We start from the raw sequence: 20962 nt of genomic DNA on the forward strand, positions 1-20962 counted from the left end.
TGGACCATAGCAGGTAAATGTCCAATTTAATTTTTTTAAGTTCTAACACAACATTCATTGTGTGTCAACTAGCTATGTAGGCCAAAAATTAATTATTGTTTGTTTCCCTTTCCACGACTAACCCTGTAAAATCACTGCAACACGAAAATTTTTATTGGCCATTCTTGTCCAAATTTTTTTTTTCTATGTTGGTTTTTAGTGTTATCTTTCCGATGCGTTGGTTTTTTTTATATACCTTTCTGATGCTGCAGTCATCAAACGTTTTAAATCAAAGCTTTTTTGCTTTGAAGCTTCTTTATGATTTGGAATCAAGGAAAACAAACATAATGCCTTGCCACATGATTTGTGTTGTGTGCAAGGGTGATCTTAAATCTGAAGCATCTTTCAACCCACTGAGTGCACCTTGATTGGATTTGTCTTTAACCTCTGTTCCTGTTTAAAGGATAAAATCTTTTGAGTAAAAATAGTCTGAGACGTCTGAACAGGTTGAGCACAAGTCAGGAAATATATTTCCTGCTTTCAGAGAACGTCCCTGATTTCTGGTGTAAAAAAAAGTTTAAATGTGATTTCATTTTTATGCCCCACCTACGATTGCCCCACCCACGATAGTAGAGAGGCATTATGTTTTCTGGTCTGTGCCTCCGTTCGTTCGTTCGTTAGTTCGTCCATCTGTGTGTCCTTCCGCTTCAGGTTTAAGTTTTTGGTCAAGGTAGTTTTTGAAGAATTTGAAGTCCATTCAGCTTAGTACACATGTTCCCCATGATATGATCTTTCTAATTTTAATGCCAAATTATAGTTTTGACCCAAGTTTCATGGTTCACTGAACATAGAAAATGATAGAGCAAAGTTCAGGTTAAAGTTTTTGATCAAGGTAGTTTTTTAACTTTAACTTTCTTAAACTATCCTGGGTTTGTACCAAACTTGGACAGAAGCTTCTTTATGATCATAAGATAGTATCCAGAACTTAATTTTGTAAAAAATTAAATTCATTTTTTCGGTATTTTTCGGGCGTCAATCAAATGTTGTCCGTGCATTAACTCATGAACCGTTCAACCAAAGCTTTTAAAATTTAATATGTTGTTACTGACAACTAAATGAAGGTCAAGTTCAATAATGGCGATTTTGACTTTTACCATTCAGGAGTTATGGTTCTTGAAAGATTGAAAAATGGTTTTTCCAGTCGTGTCCGTGCCTTTACGCATGAACTGTTCTACCAAAGCTTCCCAAATTTTAATATGTTGTTACTGATGACAAAATGGAGGTCAAGTTCAATAATGACGATTTTGACTTTGACATTGTAACAACTAGATATGGCTTTTTATTCCCTCTATGTCATGTGTGCGTTTTTGAAATTTGCATGTGAATATTAACAGAACTTCTCATTATTACCATGTAAATATTTTTTGTAAAAAATGCAAAATAACTTCAAAATGTATGTACACATTATACTTATGATATTTTTTTTCTTGTAGCACAGAACCTTTACTCATTTGTTTAAATCCGAGAAATAAGATTGGTTTACTGTGGCATCAATTCTAGAAAACACCTTTTCCACTGTTAAGCTACAAGTTCCAAATATAAGAGATACTTTTGTCATCCTACTTACACCTGAAATATACTTTTATTAATTGTTGCAATGCCAATGGCGTCTTTGCAGGGTTACTCACACTAACAAAGAAATTCACTTATGTTAAATCAGGGTACTCACCATTTGACCATGACCTTAGGATGAAAGACAACAGCCAAAGCACCCTTCCTTTGCTTTTAATTTTTTTCCCCAATAATACATGTACATGTATGATTTTGTATACATTATTGTTCTTCTAAAACTTCATGCAATGAAAATAGCATGAAATATATGCTTTCAAAATGTTGCTATACATTTCTTTGTTCATATCTTGCAAAAGTGTAATTATCTTCTTTTCATACTGGAACCATTCACATGTGCTTCGATACAATGACCATATTTCTGGCGACTACATGATGTTTGGCTAATTAAAATGATTAAAATCTTTTTGTAAGTGCTGTTATACATAACAAAAAAAGTAGAATAACAGAAATACTGAAATCCAAGAAAAATCCTACAACAACCATGACAACTGACAAAATCTAATCACCAAATTCATCAAGCAACATAATCCAACGTTAACAGTTCTGAATATAAGTTACACAATACTTTACAATTGTTAAGCACTGGTTATGTTTCATGCTATTTAAAATCCTAATAATTATAAACAACCTTGGCTTATGTAGTTAGGATTAATTTCTGCAAGCACTTAGTATAATAAACATACTGCCCTCAATTGATGCAATTCTGGGCTGGCAAACAACTGCATTCAGAAATATTAATTCAACACTTGCAACTTCGTCTTAATGTTAGATTTATTTTTCTTTATTGGATATTGTACATCAACACTTAAGACAGTATATATATTTACTACATATTTATTTTTGTATTTTTTTTCTTTTCTAGATCAGATAACACAGGATGTTACCACTGTGGTATGGCTATCAATTCATGGCATTAGTGAGCCGAAAGGTTTGTAAATATTGTAGCTTTGCCTTTTATTTTTCAACCTTTTATTTTTAATTTTGTGTTAAATGAGGTCTTAATTTCCATTTAAGTTAAATATTTCTTTACAATTATGGAAACAATGCTGAATTTTCTGTTTCCATTCTCTAACTGAAGTTTGCATCAACCAAATAATATAAAAAATGTATACACAATGCTTATTCACACAAATTTTTAATGAAGCATGAATTTGGGTACATTCACTTTTAACGTTATGGGTTTATATGTCCGTTTGATACAACCGCAAAAATAATTAAAAAAAATTTAGTTGATATTTGTTATACGTTGTTGTCATCTGCCTTGTTGAGCGTCATCCAAGACCAATGATTTCGGGATAATAACTTTAGTATGAATAAGTAAATAGAAATCTATGACCACAAAAGGAAGATTGGGATTGATTTTTAGTGTTTTGGTTCCAACAGTTTAGGAATGAGGGGCCAAAAGGGTCCAAAATTAAACTTTGTTTGATTTCATCAAAAATTGAATTATTGGGGTTCTTTGATATGCCGATTCTAATCGTTTATTTAGATTTGTGATGTCTGGGCCCCTTTATCAAATTGGTCCACATTGAGTTCTAGAGGTTCCAAAATTGAACTTTCTTTGATTTCATCAAAAATTGAATTGTTGGGGTTCTTTTTAAAATATGCTGAATCAAATCATGTATTTAGATTTTGTATATTGGGCCATAGCAGGTAAATGTCCAATTTAATTTTTTTAAGTTCTAACACAACATTCATTGTGTGTCAACTAGCTATGTAGGCCAAAAATTAATTATTGTTTGTTTCCCTTTCCACGACTAACCCTGTAAAATCACTGCAACACGAAAATTTTTATTGGCCATTCTTGTCCAAATTTTTTTTTTCTATGTTGGTTTTTAGTGATATCTTTCCGATGCGTTGGTTTTTTTTATATACCTTTCTGATGCTGCAGTCATCAAACGTTTTAAATCAAAGCTTTTTTGCTTTGAAGTTTCTTTATGATTTGGAATCAAGGAAAACAAACATAATGCCTTGCCACATGATTTGTGTTGTGTGCAAGGGTGATCTTAAATCTGAAGCATCTTTCAACCCACTGAGTGCACCTTGATTGGATTTGTCTTTAACCTCTGTTCCTGTTTAAAGGATAAAATCTTTTGAGTAAAAATAGTCTGAGACGTCTGAACAGGTTGAGCACAAGTCAGGAAATATATTTCCTGCTTTCAGAGAACGTCCCTGATTTCTGGTGTAAAAAAAAGTTTAAATGTGATTTCATTTTTATGCCCCACCTACGATTGCCCCACCTACGATAGTAGAGAGGCATTATGTTTTCTGGTCTGTGCCTCCGTTCGTTCGTTCGTTTGTTCGTCCATCTGTGTGTCCTTCCGCTTCAGGTTTAAGTTTTTGGTCAAGGTAGTTTTTGAAGAATTTGAAGTCCATTCAGCTTAGTACACATGTTCCCCATGATATGATCTTTCTAATTTTAATGCCAAATTATAGTTTTGACCCAAGTTTCATGGTCCACTGAACATAGAAAATGATAGAGCAAAGTTCAGGTTAAAGTTTTTGAGCAAGGTAGTTTTTTAACTTTAACTTTCTTAAACTATCCTGGGTTTGTACCAAACTTGGACAGAAGCTTGTTTATGATCATAAGATAGTATCCAGAACTTAATTTTGTAAAAAATTAAATTCATTTTTTCGGTATTTTTCGGGCGTCAATCAAATGTTGTCCGTGCATTAACTCATGAACCGTTCAACCAAAGCTTTTAAAATTTAATATGTTGTTACTGACAACTAAATGAAGGTCAAGTTCAATAATGGCGATTTTGACTTTTACCATTCAGGAGTTATGGTTCTTGAAAGATTGAAAAATGGTTTTTCCAGTCATGTCCGTGCATTTACGCATGAACTGTTCTACCAAAGCTTCCCAAATTTTAATATGTTGTTACTGATGACAAAATGGAGGTCAAGTTCAATAATGACGATTTTGACTTTTACCGTTCAGGAGTTATGGTTCTTGAAAGACTGAAAAATGGCTTTTCCAGTTGTGTCTGTGTATTTACACATGAACTGTTCTACCAAAGCTTCCCAAATTTTAATATGTTGTTACTGATGACAAAATGGAGGTCAAGTTCAAAATGACGATTTTGACTTTTACCGTTCAGGAGTTATGGTTCTTGAAAGATTGAAAAATGGTGTTTCCAGTCATGTCCATGCATTTTCTCATGAACCATTCAACCAAAGCTTTTGAAATTTTTATATGTTGTTACTGATGACAAAATAGAGGTCAAGTTCAACATGTTCAATAATGACGATTTTGACTTTTACCGTTCAGGAGTTATGGTTCTTGAAAGATCGTAAAATGGCGTTTCCATTTACTTTATTGCATTTACTCATGAACCATTCAATCTAAGCTTTTCTAATTTTAATATGTTGTTACTGACAACTAAATGGAGGTCAAGTTCAATAATGGCGATTTTTACTTTTAGCGTTCAGGAGTTATGGTTCTTGAAAGATTGAAAAATGGTTTTTCCAGTCGTGTCCGTGCATTTACGCATGAACTGTTCTACCAAAGCTTCCCAAATTTTAATATGTTGTTACTGATGACAAAATGGAGGTCAAGTTCAATAATGACGATTTTGACTTTTACCGTTCAGGAGTTATGGTTCTTGAAAGACTGAAAAATGGAGTTTCCAGTCGTGTCCGTGTATTTACACATGAACTGTTCTACCAAAGCTTCCCAAATTTTAATATGTTGTTACTGATGACAAAATGGAGGTCAAATTCAAAATGACGATTTTGACTTTTACCGTTCAGGAGTTATGGTTCTTGAAAGATTGAAAAATGGTGTTTCCAGTCATGTCCGTGCATTTTCTCATGAACCATTCAACCAAAGCTTTTGAAATTTTTATATGTTGTTACTGATGACAAAATAGAGGTCAAGTTCAACATGTTCAATAATGACGATTTTGACTTTTACCGCTCAGGAGTTATGGTTCTTGAAAGATCGTAAAATGGCGTTTCCATTCACTTTATTGCATTTACTCATGAACCATTCAATCTAAGCTTTTCTAATTTTAATATGTTGATACTGATGACAAAATGGAGGTCAAATTTGATATTGACGATTTTCCCTTTCACCATTCATCAGTAATGGTTCTTGTGATATTGCTAGGACACAAATAAATGTTAATAAATCCGGTTTGCTGTCGTTGTGACAGCCTCTTGTTTTCCTTTTTTTTGTTCAGCCTGCGATTTACAGCAAAAGTAGGTGAGACACTGGGTTCCGCGGAACCCTTACGAATTTTTTCATTACAAATTTTATTCATCACACTATTGGTCTGAGAACACAATTAATTCGTAGTGCATTTCTTTTAGAACATAAATGAAAATTAAAAAAATCCCACCTGCGCTTTCTCAATGAAATTTTTACAGTGTGTTGTACTACTTTTGGGACAAGTTATATCAAAATTATAGAAAACTTCATCGCCTCTAACTCAAAATATGGACAATTTTGTGTTTAGGGTGTCTTGAAATCTTTTGACAGCTTCCGAAGTGCTAATTTTTAACCTTTTTCAGCTGGACCAAATCACTACTTTCCTGTAAAATTCTGGACCCAAATTTTTTTACAGTGTAATTTCACCCCACTACTTACAATTTGAGGCATTAAACATGGAGAAATAAATTTGGAAGGGGTTTAAAAATTATTGGCAAGTAACCCACTGTTAACAATAGGGACTATATTCGTGAACAACGAAAATCAAGGGACGACAATTGTGGTCTCGGACCTATTAGTTATTGCTTTATGATATGGTACAAAAATCAACTAAAAAAATCAATTTTGTTTGCCCCCAGGTGACTTTTAATATGTTTATAGCATTGAAAAAGCTCCAAATTATCTCCCTTTGATGCAAAAATACATTTTTTTGGCATTAAAGTTGAAATATCTTTTTTAAATCATCGATGACCTATATTTTTAGCTCACCTGGCCTATAAGGCCATGTGAGCTTTTCTCATCACTTGGCATCCGTCGTCGTCGTCGCATCGTCGTCGTCGTCTGTCGTCGTTAACAATTTTTCAAACATCTTCTCCTCTGAAACTACTGAATGGATTTGGATGAAACTTAGCATGATTGTTCCTTAGATTATCCTGCACAAAGTGTGTGCTTCGATTTTTGATCCGTCAAAAAACATGGCCGCCGTTACTTAAAATAGAACATAGGGGTCAAATGCAGTTTTTGGCTTATATCTCAAAAACGAAAGCATTTAGAGCAAATCTGACATGGGGTAAAAATGTTCATTAGGTCAAGATCTATCAGCCCTGAAATTTTCAGATGAATCAAACAAACCATTGTTGGGTTGCTGCCACTTAATTGGTAATTTTAAGGAAATTTTGCAGTTTTTGGTCATTATCTTGAATATTATTATAGATAAAGATAAACTGTAAACAGCAAAAATGATCAGCAAAGTAAGATCTACAAATAAGTTAATATGACCAAAATTGTCAATTGACCCCTTAAGGGGTTATTGTCCTTTAATGACAATTTTTCACAATTTGTTCATCACATTTGCTAACTTTAAAAAATCTTCTCCTCTGAAACTAGTGAATGGATTTGGATGAAACTTAGCATGATTGTTCCTTAGATTATCCTGCACAAAGTGTGTGATTCGATTTTTGTTCGTCAAAAAACATGGCCGCTGTTACTTAAAATAGAACATAGGGGTCAAATGCAGTTTTTGGCTAATTATATCTCAAAAACGAAAGCATTTAGAGCAAATCTGACATGGGGTAAAAATGTTCATTAGGTCAAGATCTATCAGCCCTGAAATTTTCAGATGAATCAAACAAACCATTGTTGGGTTGCTGCCACTTAATTGGTAATTTTAAGGAAATTTTGCAGTTTTGGTCATTATCTTGAATATTATTATAGATAAAGATAAACTGTAAACAGCAAAAATGATCAGCAAAGTAAGATCTACAAATAAGTTAATATGACCAAAATTGTCAATTGACCCCTTAAGGGGTTATTGTCCTTTAATGACAATTTTTCACAATTTGTTCATCATATTTGCTAACTTTAAAAAATCTTCTCCTCTAAAACTACTAAACCAAATTCAACCAAACTTCAACTGAATGATTAGTAGGGTGTATAAAATAAAGTTTGTGCTTTATTTTTTATTTCGTCAAAAAACATGGCCGTCATGTCTAAAAATAGAACACAGGGTAAAATGCAGTTTTTGGCTTATATCTCAAAAACTCCAGCATTTAGAGCAAATAAGACAAGAAGTTAAAGTATTTATTAGGTCAAGGTCTACCTGTCCTGAAATTTTCAGCCGAATTGGGTAACTGGTTTTTCAGGTATAATGCCCCTGAATTGATGATTTTAAAGACATTTTGCAGTTTTTGGTTATTATCTTGAATATTATTATAGATACAGATAAACTGTTAATAGCAAAAATGTTAAGCAAAGTAAGATCTACAAATAAGTCAATTTGACCAAAATTGTCAATTGACCCCTTAAGGAGTTATTGCCCTTTAAAGACTTTTTTCACAATTTGTTCATCATGTTGACTTACTTTAAAAAATCTTCTCCTTTGAAACTGCTGTATCAATTTCAGCCAAACTTAGGCTAAATGAGTTTCAGAGTATCTAGTATAAATTTTATATTTCATTTCCTTGTATGTCAGAAACATAGCTCCTATGGCTAAAATAGAACTTAGGAGAAAATGATTTTTTTTTTGCTTTTGAAGAAAATAGGACGATTCAAAGAACATTTAAATAAATTGAAAAGCCAAAATAATCATTGATGAGAGATTTAACCAAAAAAATTAAGGTGAGCGATTCAGGCTCTTGAGAGCCTCTTGTTTATTATTGTTTTCCAAAAGCTGTACATAAACTAAATACTTGTAAAATTTAAGCGATTTCTGTAATTTAGTTCTTTTTTTAGCTCACCTGGCCCAAAGGGCCAAGTGAGCTTTTCTCAGCACTTGGCGTCCGGCGTCCGTCGTCCGTCGTCTGTCGTCCGTCGTCTGTCGTCCGTCGTCGTCTGGCGTCGTTAACTTTTACAAAAATCTTCTCCTCTGAAACTACTGGGCCAAATTTAACCAAACTTGGCCACAATCATCATTGGGGTATCTAGTTTAAAAAATGTGTCTGGTGACCCGGTCAACCAACCAAGATGGCCGCCATGGCTAAAAATAGAACATAGGGGTAAAATGCAGTTTTTGGCTTATAACTCAAAAACCAAAGCATTTAGAGCAAATCTGACATGGGGTAAAATTGTTCATCAGGTCAAGATCTATCTGCCCTGAAATTTTCAGATGAATCGGACAACCCGTTGTTGGGTTGCTGCCCCTGAATTGGTAATTTTAAGGAAATTTTACTGTTTTTGGTTATTATCTTGAATATTATTATAGATAGAGATAAACTGTAAACAGCAATAATGTTCAGCAAAGTAAGATTTACAAATAAGTCAACCTGACCCAAATGGTCAGTTGACCCCTTTAGGAGTTATTGCCCTTTATAGTCAATTTTTAACCATTTTTCGTAAATCTTAGTAATCTTTTAGAAAAATCTTCTCCTCTGAAACTACTGGGCCAAATTTAACCAAACTTGGCCACAATCATCATTGGGGTATCTAGTTTAAAAAATGTGTCCGGTGCCCCGCCCAACCAACCAAGATGGCCGCCATGGCTAAAAATAGAACATAGGGGTAAAATGCAGTTTTTGGCTTATAACGCAAAAACCAAAGCATTTAGAGCAAATCTGACGAGCGGTAAAATTGTTCATCAGGTCATGATCTATCTGCCCTGAAATTTTCAGATGAATCGGATAATCGGTTGTTGGGTTGCTGCCCCTGAAATGGTAATTTTAAGGAATTTTTGCTGTTTTTGGATATTATCTTGAATATTATTATAGATAGAGATAAACTGTATACAGCAATAATGTTCAGCGAAGAAAGATCTACAAATAAGTCAACATGACCAAAATGGTCAGTTGACCACTTTAGGAGTTATTGCCCTTTATAGTCAATTTTTAACCATTTTTCGTAAATCTTAGTGATCTTTTAGAAAAATCTTCTCCTCTGAAACTACTGGGCCAAATTTAACCAAACTTGGCCATAATCATCATTAGGGTATCTAGTTTAAAAAATGTGTCCGGTGACCCGGCTAACCAACCAAGATGGCCACCATGGCTAAAAATAGAACATAGGGCTAAAATGCAGTTTTTGGCTTATAACGCAAAAACCAAAGCATTTAGAGCAAATCTGACAGGAAGTAAAATTGTTGATCAGGTCACGATCTATCTGCCCTGAAATTTTCAGATGAATCGGATAATCGGTTGTTGGGTTGCTGCCCCTGAAATGGTAATTTTAAGGAATTTTTGCTGTTTTTGGATATTATCTTGAATATTATTATAGATAGAGATAAACTGTAAACAGCAATAATGTTCAGCAAAGAAAGATCTACAAATAAGTCAACATGACCAAAATGGTCAGTTGACCACTTTAGGAGTAATGGCCCTTTATAGTCAATTTTTAACCATTTTTCGTAAATCTTAGTAATCTTTTAGAAAAATCTTCTCCTCTGAAACTACTGGGCCAAATTTAACCAAACTTAGCCATAATCATCATTGGGGTATCTAGTTAAAAAAATGTGTCCGGTAACTCGGCCAACAAACCAAGATGGCCGCCATGGCTAAAAATAGAACATGGGGGGTAAATTGCAGTTTTTGGCTTATAACTCAAAAACCAAATCATTAAGAGCAAATCTGACAGGAAGTAAAATTGTTGATCAGGTCACGATCTATCTGCCCTGGAATTTTCAGATGAATCGGATAATCGGTTGTTAGGTTGCTGCCCCTGAATTGGTAATTTTGAGGAAATTTTGCTGTTTTTTTGTTATTATCTTGAATATTATTATAGATAGAGATAAACTGTAAACAGCAATAATGTAGAGCAAAGTAAGAACTAAAAATAAGTCAGTATGACCAAAATAGTCAATTGACCCCCTAAGGAGTTATTGCCCTTCATAGTCAATTTTTAACAATTTTCTTAAAATTTGAAGGTTTTCAATAACGTTTTCCACAGAAAGTACTGTTATAGATAGAGATAATTGTAAGCAGCAAGAATGTTTAGTAAAGTAAGATCTACAAACACATCACCATCACCAAAACACAATTTTGTCATGAATCCATCTGTGTCCATTGTTTAATATTCACATAGACCAAGGTGAGCGACACAGGCTCTTTAGAGCCTCTAGTTATTTCGATATTACCTCTTTTTCTCCTATTAGTTCAACAGTAAATAAGGACATAAACAAAAAATTATGCTTCTTTCAGAGGCAGATTGTTAGCGTAAATGAACGGTGACCCAATTTTTTTATTTCATTTTTAGCTCACCTGGCCTAAAAGGCCATGTGAGCTTTTCTCATCACTTGGCGTCCGTCGTCGTCGTCTGTCTTCGTTAACAATTTTTCAAACATCTTCTCTTCTGAAACTACTGAATGGATTTGGATGAAACTTAGCATGATAGTTCCTTAGATTATCCTGCACAAAATGTGTGCTTCGATTTTTGATCTGTCAAAAAACATGGCCGCCCTTACTTTAAATAGAATATAGGGGTCAAATGCAGTTTTTGGCTTATATCTCAAAAACGAAAGCATTTAGAGCAAATCTGACATGGGGTAAAAATGTTCATTAGGTCAAGATCTATCAGCCCTGAAATTTTCAGATGAATCAAACAAACCATTGTTGGGTTGCTGCCACTTAATTGGTAATTTTAAGGAAATTTTGCAGTTTTTGGTCATTATCTTGAATATTATTATAGATAAAGATAAACTGTAAACAGCAAAAAATGATCAGCAAAGTAAGATCTACAAATAAGTTAATATGACCAAAATTGTCAATTGACCCCTTAAGGGGTTATTGTCCTTTAATGACAATTTTTCACAATTTGTTCATCACATTTGCTAACTTTAAAAAATCTTCTCCTCTGAAACTACTGAATGGATTTGGATGAAACTTAGCATGATTGTTCCTTAGATTATCCTGCACAAAGTGTGTGATTCGATTTTTGTTCGTCAAAAAACATGGCCGCTGTTACTTAAAATAGAACATAGGGGTCAAATGCAGTTTTTGGCTAATTATATCTCAAAAACGAAAGCATTTAGAGCAAATCTGACATGGGGTAAAAATGTTCATTAGGTCAAGATCTATCAGCCCTGAAATTTTCAGATGAATCAAACAAACCATTGTTGGGTTGCTGCCACTTAATTGGTAATTTTAAGGAAATTTTGCAGTTTTGGTCATTATCTTGAATATTATTATAGATAAAGATAAACTGTAAACAGCAAAAATGATCAGCAAAGTAAGATCTACAAATAAGTTAATATGACCAAAATTGTCAATTGACCCCTTAAGGGGTTATTGTCCTTTAATGACAATTTTTCACAATTTGTTCATCATATTTGCTAACTTTAAAAAATCTTCTCCTCTAAAACTACTAAACCAAATTCAACCAAACTTCAACTGAATGATTAGTAGGGTGTATAAAATAAAGTTTGTGCTTTATTTTTTATTTCGTCAAAAAACATGGCCGTCATGTCTAAAAATAGAACACAGGGTAAAATGCAGTTTTTGGCTTATATCTCAAAAACTCCAGCATTTAGAGCAAATAAGACAAGAAGTTAAAGTATTTATTAGGTCAAGGTCTACCTGTCCTGAAATTTTCAGCCGAATTGGGTAACTGGTTTTTCAGGTATAATGCCCCTGAATTGATGATTTTAAAGACATTTTGCAGTTTTTAGCTCACCTGGCCCAAAGGGCCAAGTGAGCTTTTCCCATCACTTGGCGTCCGTCGTCCGTCGTCTGTCGTCCGTCGTCGTCTGGCGTCGTTAACTTTTACAAAAATCTTCTCCTCTGAAACTACTGGGCCAAATTACACCAAACTTGGCCAAAATCATCATTGGGGTATCTAGTTTAAAAAATGTGTCCGGTGACCCAGCCAACCATCCAAGATGGCCGCCATGGCTAAAAATAGAACATAGGGGTAAAATGCAGTTTTTGGCTTATAACTCAAAAACCAAAGCATTTAGAGCAAATCTGACATGGGGTAAACTTGTGTAACAGGTCAAGATCTATCTGCCCTGAAATTTTCAGATGAATCGGATAACCCGTTGTTGGGTTGCTGCCCCTGAATTAGTAATTTTAAGGAAATTTTGCTGTTTTTGGTTATTATCTTGAATATTATTATAGATAGAGATAAACAGTAAACAGCAATAATGTTCAGCAAAGTAAGATTTACAAATAAGTCAACATGACCGAAATGATCAGTTGACCCCTTTAGGAGTTATTGCCCTTTATAGTCAATTTTTAACCATTTTTAGTAAATCTTAATAATCTTTTACAAAAATCTTCTCCTCTGAAACTACTGGGCCAAATTTATCCAAACTTGGCCACAATTATCTTTGGGGTATCTAGTTTAAAAAATGTGTCCGGTGACCCGGCCAACCAACCAAGATGGCCGCCACGGCTAAAAATAGAACATAGGGGTAAAATGCAGTTTTTGGCTTATAACTTAAAAACCAAAGCATTTAGAGCAAATCTGACATTTGGTAAAATTGTTTATCAGGTCAAGATCTATCTACCCTGAAATTTTCAGATGAATCTGACAACCTGTTGTTGGGTTGCTGCCCCTGAATTGGTAATTTAAGGAAATTTTGCTGTTTTTGGTTATTATCTTGTATATTATTATAGATAGAGATAAACTGTAAACAGCCATTATGTTCAGCAAAGTAAGATTTACAAATAAGTCAACATGACCGAAATGGTCAGTTGACCCCTTTAGGAGTTATTGCCCTTTATAGTCAATTTTTAACCATTTTTCGTAAATCTTAGTAATCTTTTACAAAAATCTTCTCCTCTGAAACTACTGGGCCAAATTAATCCAAACTTATTCACAATCATCTTTGGGGTATCTAGTTTAAAAAATGTGTCTGATGACCCAGCCATCCAACCAAGATGGCCGCCATGGCTAAAAATAGAACATAGGGGTAAAATGCAGTTTTTGGCTTATAACTCAAAAACCAAAGCGTTTAGAGCAAATCTGACAGGTGCTAAATTGTTTATCAGGTCAAGATCTATCTGCCCTGAAATTTTCAGATAAATCGGACAACCAGTTGTTGGGTTCCTGCCCCTGAATTGGTCATTTTAAGGAAATTTTACTGTTTTTGGTTATTATCTTGAAAATTATTATAGATAAAAATAAACTGTAAACAGCAATAATGTTCAGCAAAGTAAGATTTACAAATAAGTCAACATGACCGAAATGGTCAGTTGACCCATATAGGAGTTATTGCCCTTTATAGTCAATTTTTAACCATTTTTCGTAAATCTTAGTAATCTTTTACAAAAATCTTCTCCTCTGAAACTACTGGGCCAAATTAATCCAAACTTATCCACAATCATCTTTGGGGTATCTAGTTTGAAAAATGTGTCCGATGACCCGGCCATCCAACCAAGATGGCCGCCATGGCTAAAAATAGAACATAGGGGTAAAATGCAGTTTTTGGCTTATAACTCAAAAACCAAAGCGTTTAGAGCAAATCTGACATGGGGGTTAATTTGTTTATCAGGTCAAGATCTATCTGCCCCGAAATTTTCAGATGAATCTGACAACCCGTTGTTGGGTTGCTGCCCCTAAATTGGTAATTTTAAGGAAATTTTGCTGTTTTTGGTTATTGTCTTGAATATTATTATAGATAGAGATAAACTGTAAACAGCAATAATGTTCAGCAAAGTAAGATTTACAAATAAGTCAACATGACCGAAATGGTCAATTGACCCCCTAAGGAGTTATTGTCCTTTATAGTCAATTTTCAACAATTTTTATAAAATTTGTAAATTTTTACTAACATTTTCCACTGAAACTACTGGGCCAAGTTCATTATAGATAGAGATAATTGTAAGCAGCAAGGATGTTCAGTAAAGTAAGATGTACAAACACATCACCATCACCAAAATACAATTTTGTCATGAATCCATCTGCTTCCTTTGTTTAATAGTCACATAGACCAAGGTGAGCGACACAGGCTCTTTAGAGCCTCTAGTTGGTTATTATCTTGAATATTATTATAGATACAGATAAACTGTTAATAGCAAAAATGTTAAGCAAAGTAAGATCTACAAGTAAGTCAATTTGACCAAAATTGTCAATTGACCCCTTAAGGAGTTATTGCCCTTTAAAGACTTTTTTCACAATTTGTTCATCATGTTGACTTACTTTAAAAAATCTTCTCCTTTGAAACTGCTGTATCAATTTCAGCCAAACTTAGGCTAAATGAGTTTCAGAGTATCTAGTATAAATTTTATATTTCATTTCCTTGTATGTCAGAAACATAGCTCCTATGGCTAAAATAGAACATAGGAGAAAATGATTTTTTTTTTGCTTTTGAAGAAAATAGGACGATTCAAAGAACATTTAAATAAATTGAAAAGCCAAAATAATCATTGATGAGAGATTTAACCAAAAAAATTAAGGTGAGCGATTCAGGCTCTTGAGAGCCTCTTGTTTATTATTGTTTTCCAAAAGCTGTACATAAACTAAATACTTGTAAAATTTAAGCGATTTCTGTAATTTAGTTCTTTTTTTATTTCGATATTACCTCTTTTTCTCCTATTAGTTCAACAGTAAATAAGGACATAAACAAAAAATTATGCTTCTTTCAGAGGCAGATTGTTAGCGTAAATGAACGGTGACCCAATTTTTTTATTTCATTTTTAGCTCACCTGGCCTAAAAGGCCATGTGAGCTTTTCTCATCACTTGGCGTCCGTCGTCGTCGTCTGTCTTCGTTAACAATTTTTCAAACATCTTCTCTTCTGAAACTACTGAATGGATTTGGATGAAACTTAGCATGATAGTTCCTTAGATTATCCTGCACAAAATGTGTGCTTCGATTTTTGATCTGTCAAAAAACATGGCCGCCCTTACTTTAAATAGAACATAGGGGTCAAATGCAGTTTTTGGCTTATATCTCAAAAACGAAAGCATTTAGAGCAAATCTGACTTGGGGTAAAAATGTTCATTAGGTCAAGATCTATCAGCCCTGAAATTTTCAGACGAATCAAACAAACCATTGTTGGGTTGCTGCCACTTAATTGGTAATTTTAAGGAAATTTTGCAGTTTTTGGTCATTATCTTGAATATCATTATAGATAAAGATAAACTGTAAACAGCAAAAATGATCAGCAAAGTAAGATCTACAAAGAAGTTTAATATGACCAAAATTGTCAATTGACCCCTTAAGGGGTTATTGTCCTTTAATGACAATTTTTTCACAATTTGTTCATCATATTTGCTAACTTTAAAAAATCTTCTCCTCTAAAACTACTCAACCAAATTCAACCAAACTTCAACTGAATGATCAGTAGGGTGTATAAAATAAAGTTTGTGTTTTATTTTCTATTTTGTCTAAAAACATGGCCGTCATGGCTAAAAATAGAACACAGGGTAAAATGCAGTTTTTGGCTTATATCTAAAAAAACTCCAGCATTTAGAGCAAATAAGACTAGAAGTTAAAATATTTATTAGGTCAAGGTCTACCTGTCCTGAAATTTTCAATTTGCAATTTGCAAAAAAAATAATTTGTTGTGCTACTTCCAAAAAATAGAAAATATTCTGACCAGAAAAAAAACCATGTCCCCCTACAAGTTAAATGGTCCATGCCTAACTGTTATTAATGAAATCATTTAACTGTTTTGCTGTTATTGGAGCCCCTTGCCCCTTCTCAGCAGTGGAATAAATCCAAATCATGAATGAAGAAATTCGAAAGAATAACAATTTAATAATGTAACAATAACAATTTTATTGTTAAAATTCTTTTATTGTAACTATAATGTAATAAAAATAACGTCCTGCCGCTCTTCTTGTATGCATATTATATTAGAAGGAAACGTGTAAACATGGTAGAACTTGTATTTCTAATATTGAAGAATTGTTAGCTGTACATGTTTGCCTGGCATGGTTCAATATGTTCAATAAGGCATTGTTTACCAGGTGAGCGATTCAGGCTCTTGAGAGCCTCTTGTTCTATTAAGTATATGATAAAGTTCATTTATCATGTTTATAGAAAAATATAAAGAAATCATATATTAGAAAGAAAAAAAAGATTTATACTGGAGAGCCCCCTTAATATAAACATATTTTATTTGTAATCATCAAAGGGAATGAGACACAAGCTAAGACTTATGATGTCTTCTTTGGTATCTTTTCTTGTCTACATGAAATTTTATTTTGCTGTTATCACAGTCCAGGCAATTACTGAAAACTGTAATATTACTTTTTTATATAATATTACAAGTAAAAGTAATATTACAAAAAATAGTAATATAATTCTTATATTACTAAAACCTGTAATATTGTTATATTACTGAAATGTGTAATATAGTCTCCATATTACATAAAACAGTAATATTACTAGAAAATGCCTATATTACATAGAACTGTAACATAAGGCTAAAAATCACTAGGTTTTCATACTTTAATTACTATAATAATTTAGACGTATGATGATAATAAATCAATTATTAAACAATTCCAAATAATAATAATAATCCAATTAAAGTACATAGTATCAATTCAAAATAAAAAATCCAAAGTAAAACTATTTTCTCCTTACAATGTAAAATATAAAATAAATGCCAAATTTACTAAATCATAAAATGAACTTAATCTCAAAATCAAAATATAAAAGTCTTAAAAGTATTTTCTAAAATTAAATTATGATTCAGAGATAAATTTTGTCTCAACACTGCACAGTCAACTAGTAGACTGGTGAAACAATCTTTTAGGTCTAGTATAATGACATGAGCATGACGAGTAGTGTGAGGTTACGCTTCCAGAACACTGACTGCTATCTTAAAATATTCTCAAAAATAAAAGGGGAGTCAAAAAATACATTTTTGTCCAAACACTACAAAGTCAACTGGAAGACTGATCGTCAGTCCTACAGGTCCAGTATAATAGACTTTAGCAGTGCAAGTTTGGGTTTCCGAAGGGTGACTGCTCTTCCAAAATTTTGCAACGATATTTATACTAAAACACAAAATAACTCAATTTATCCCAACATGTTAATATTACTCTCATTAGCAAAAATAGACTTTAATTAACAACGCCTAATCATATAATGTTTTGATAAAATCTGTGGATGCTAATTGTCGAGCCTGCAACTTTTGTTGCAGAAAGCTCAACATAGGGATAGTGATCCGGCGGCGGCGGCGGTGTTAGCTAACTTCTTAAAAGCTTTATATTTTAGAAGATGGAAGACCTGGATGCTTCATACTTTGTATATAGATGCCTCATGTTACGAAGTTTCTGTCAGTCACATGTCCAATGTCCTTGACCTCATTTTCATGGTTCAGTGACCACTTGAAAAAAAAGTTCAGATTTTTTGTAATGTTGAATTCTCTCTTATTATAAGTAATAGGATAACTATATTTGATATGTGCGTACCTTGAAAGGTCCTCATGTCTGTCAGACAGTTTTCACTTGACCTCGACCTCATTTCATGGATCAGTGAACAAGGTTAAGTTTTGGTGGTCAAGTCCATATCTCAGATACTACAAGCAATATGGCTAGTATATTCGGTGTATGGAAGGACTGTAAGGTGTACATGTCCAACTGGCAGGTGTCATCTGAACTTGACCTCATTTTCATGGTTCAGTGGTAAGTTATATTAATCTGAAGATCTGTTTACTTTTTTGTGATGATTCTTTATCTTATTTTAGAGTGATCATGTTTATTAAAAATACATGTTGTGCCGTATCTCAGAAACTATTTATGATTATTCCATAAATCTTCACACACTTTTTAGTTATATTAAAACCACAAAAGGAAGATTCAGATTTTTTTTTGGTGGTGATGGTCCAAACTGTTTAGGAATTACGGGCCAAGACCAGTATTTTTCTATCTATATCTATATAGTCAATCTAGACTTCAAAAAAAGAGTGACGAAAGATAACAGAGGAACAGTCAAACTTATAAATCAACTAAAATAAATTGACAACATGCACCTGGCTAAAAATAAAAAAGACAAACAATAGAACACATGACACAACATAGGAAAATAAAGAATAAGCAACACGAATCCCATCAAAAATTGGGGGTCATCTCAGGTGCTCCGGAATGGTAAGCAGATTCTGCTCCACATGTGGCATCCGTCATGTTGCTTATGTAATAACAAGTCCGGTAAATAGTCTAATTTGGTAGGTCACATTCATGAAAGGGAAGGGGATTGTAGTAACAACATAAGGAACATATCCGATATCATTTGTGAAACAGTTATTTCATAACTTCAACTTATTAATACCTCAAGTAGAAGGTTGCATTGGGATTTTCACACCAAAATGTATGTCGCTTGAAAAATGTCTCACTGAGTCATGAAATGTTTACAGATATGGTGTGTCTGAATGATCTTGATGTGAATGTTTCTTTAAATTTAATTTCTTATTGTCTGTTGATAAGTTTATCTTGCTGTTAAAAAGTTTTATACAATAGTATATATACATGTGTATATTTAAAAAACTGACTGCATGACAAATCTCAAGTGACTTAAGAAAATAATGTGATTCTAATTGTCTAGTTTATTGAAATATTTTCTTCTTCTTTCACTTTTTTTATAATTTATTGTCTTAGTTCACTTTTTTGAAAATTTTGCTTTTCAATGTTTTATACTCATCCTCTAATGCTGTTTTATTTGATATTTTAGCAATCCATGGTGAATTTAGGTCACCCAGAAATACTGACAATAAAGAATGTAACAAAAGATAATGCTGGATGGTATGGTTGCTTGATTTCTAATCCACGTGGTAGATATTACCAGACTGCCTGGCTAACAGTTTTAGGTAAAGGCTTAGGTAAGAATGAGAAATGTTTGTTTTTCACCAAGAAATAATACGTCTTAGAGCAAAATATTCACATAAAAATGATTTAATCGTTTGGAGAATTTAATTATCAATTTTTCGATTACATCATTATCAATAATTTTTTTATAGACTGTCATAAAAATAGGAGGTTTGGCATCATGAAAATTGGAAAAATGTACAGTTTTTTCTTAAAAAATTAATTCTTTTAATGCCGCCACAACTGAAACGTCATATTATTTTACCCCTGTCAGTGTCTCTCTGTATGTCCTTCCCATTATGGGTGTACAGTTATTCCACTTAACTCCTCCTACAGTTTGAATTCTAGGAAGTTTTCACTCTGATGTCTGTTTGTAGTCTTTGTACATGTATTGAAGGTGTGCATGTGGTCAGGGTTTTGATTTTGTTTAATATTTGCTCTTAATCATTTTTTGTAGTAGTTACTTGCATAAGGGGAGCTCGCATACAGATAATTGTCCTACAGTTTTATGCTAGGAAGTGTTCACTTAGTTGGTGGTTTTTCCATTTTTTGTGCATGGGGTCAGGATTTTGATTCTTATTTATATTTGCTCTTTTGGGTGATAATATAATTTACCTTTGTCATATTTTAGGTAAAGTGTTAGACAGTTATTTTTAAATAAGACTTTGCATCTGCAGGGGCATCATTTGTGTCTGTCAAAGAAATCCAACATTGACTTTGCTATAAAACAGTTTCAGAGTGAAGTGTGGCCAGGGATTTCACTTAGTCTAGTTTGTATTGTGTAATAATTAAATTTTGTATGTCATACATGTGATTCTTCCAATGGGAGTCGAAATCTCTTGTTTTTCAGACCCTCTTCCATCCCTCCCATTAAAATTTGAAATCTACAACTTTTGAAAATGTCAACATCGAAAAGGTTTCAGTAAACATTTTTGTTTACAGAATTAAAACTGACAGGGAAAAACTCTTGAGAAACTCGAAATTGATATCGGAAAAGTCTGTAAAAACAGAAGGTCACCATTTCTTTTTCTTGTTTTTGTGTCGTAAGGTAAATAGCTTCGAGTAATCAATGAAGGTGTTTATTATAAGACTATATATACAGCAATAACAAATTATTGGCAATTACCTGGTCATCAACTAGCTAGTTTAAGACACACGTCTGGATGATTAAAAGTGAAATACTGACAATGGATTAAGATGTAAAAAAAAAAAGACTTTAATTTGATGCTGTTGAAAACATTGAACAGTTATAGTACTGAGCCTCAAAGACAAATGTCTTAATGAAATCAAATACGATATTTATGGCTTGTTTTCTATCTAAACCAATGGAATACCTAAGTATAAGTATGTTTGTCTTTGAAAATTCTAAACTTTTATAATTTGATGAAATGCAAACTATGTTATCCCATAGACATATAATGTATTATACATGTATGTCTCTGTTATTACCAAATACCCTAGCAGCAAATTAAAAACAACCAATTATCTAGCCATATTTTCTCTGCCTGGAGATCTGA

At 33.1% G+C, this 20962-nt stretch overlaps 1 long non-coding RNA gene across 1 annotated transcript in view; it reads left to right on the top strand.

Annotated features, from left to right (window-relative positions):
- The window catches only part of LOC143075972 (uncharacterized), a 192865-nt gene that overhangs the window by 67092 nt on the left and 104811 nt on the right, over positions 1–20962 (top strand). The gene's annotated exons all lie outside the window — the stretch shown is intronic.

The sequence above is a fragment of the Mytilus galloprovincialis genome, chromosome 5, assembly GCF_965363235.1.
Source record: "Mytilus galloprovincialis chromosome 5, xbMytGall1.hap1.1, whole genome shotgun sequence".
NCBI lineage: Eukaryota > Metazoa > Mollusca > Bivalvia > Mytilida > Mytilidae > Mytilus > Mytilus galloprovincialis.